The sequence below is a fragment of the Pteropus vampyrus genome, unplaced genomic scaffold (genome assembly GCF_000151845.1).
Source record: "Pteropus vampyrus isolate Shadow unplaced genomic scaffold, Pvam_2.0 Scaffold760, whole genome shotgun sequence".
Classification (NCBI taxonomy): Eukaryota; Metazoa; Chordata; class Mammalia; order Chiroptera; family Pteropodidae; genus Pteropus; species Pteropus vampyrus.
In genome coordinates this window covers 3,750-4,129 of record NW_011889541.1, presented here as the reverse complement: position 1 = coordinate 4,129, position 380 = coordinate 3,750, and the positions used below count along the sequence as shown (strand labels likewise).

Below are 380 nucleotides of genomic sequence, written 5' to 3'. Positions count from 1 at the left end.
CAAAGCACCGCACAGCAGAGGAGCCTGCTGGCCATGGCAAGGTCGGCAGCTGTGGAACAGCCCAGCCCAGAGCCCCTGTGAGCACGAGCAGAGAAATGCATTTTGGGATATTTTACCTCCACAAGACGTGTCAGTCAGTGACATCACTGAATGAGCCTCCAGCCTCAACTCAGGAGCTCCCTTCACAAAAGAAGGCTTCATTTCTGGCAGGTGATTCAGGCCGGACTGAACTCAATTATTATTGACTTAGGCTGCAGATTTTTGCCTCTAGAGCCCCCCTTCAGGTGTCACCAACTCACAATGCCTTCTCTAACTTGTCTTATCTATAGCCAGCCAAATGACTCTGTTTGAACCTCCAACTCCAAGATTTACAGGTGAAT

The 380-nt window shown here is 50.0% G+C and overlaps 1 gene segment (V, D, J or C); it reads right to left on the bottom strand.

Moving 5' to 3' along the window:
• Window positions 1-380, bottom strand: part of LOC105309523 — a gene marked incomplete at its 5' end in the record, with an annotated part of 1,233 nt that overhangs the window by 459 nt on the left and 394 nt on the right.